We start from the raw sequence: 376 nt of genomic DNA on the forward strand, positions 1-376 counted from the left end.
CCAGCACTGGACAGGGCTGAAACACTGACCACAAGCCCTTTAGCTTTTCTTTCAATGAAACACAACACAAAGCTGAAGGCTGTTAACACCATCCAAGAACATAAGCCAAATTATGTGATGCAGGCAGCCAGGAGGTGGAGGGGCCAGATGGCCCTGGCACTCCTCAGCCTGGGGAAGGTCCCTGTGCATCCTCCCTGCAAAGACCCGCTCTGCCTCCTCCCATCCAAACAGTACAGGCAGGATTCACATGCCCACTGCAGGCAGAACTCCCCCTCCTGCTCTGGCCCAGTCCTCCCACAGCCAGGGCTCAGAGAACAGTGCAGTGCCAGTGAGGAGAGGCAGGAGGGAAAGGGAGCCCTTCCAAGAGAAAGGAGAA

This window comes from Corvus brachyrhynchos, unplaced genomic scaffold (assembly GCF_000691975.1).
Source record: "Corvus brachyrhynchos isolate BGI_N302 unplaced genomic scaffold, ASM69197v1 scaffold56, whole genome shotgun sequence".
In the NCBI taxonomy this organism is placed as follows: domain Eukaryota; kingdom Metazoa; phylum Chordata; class Aves; order Passeriformes; family Corvidae; genus Corvus; species Corvus brachyrhynchos.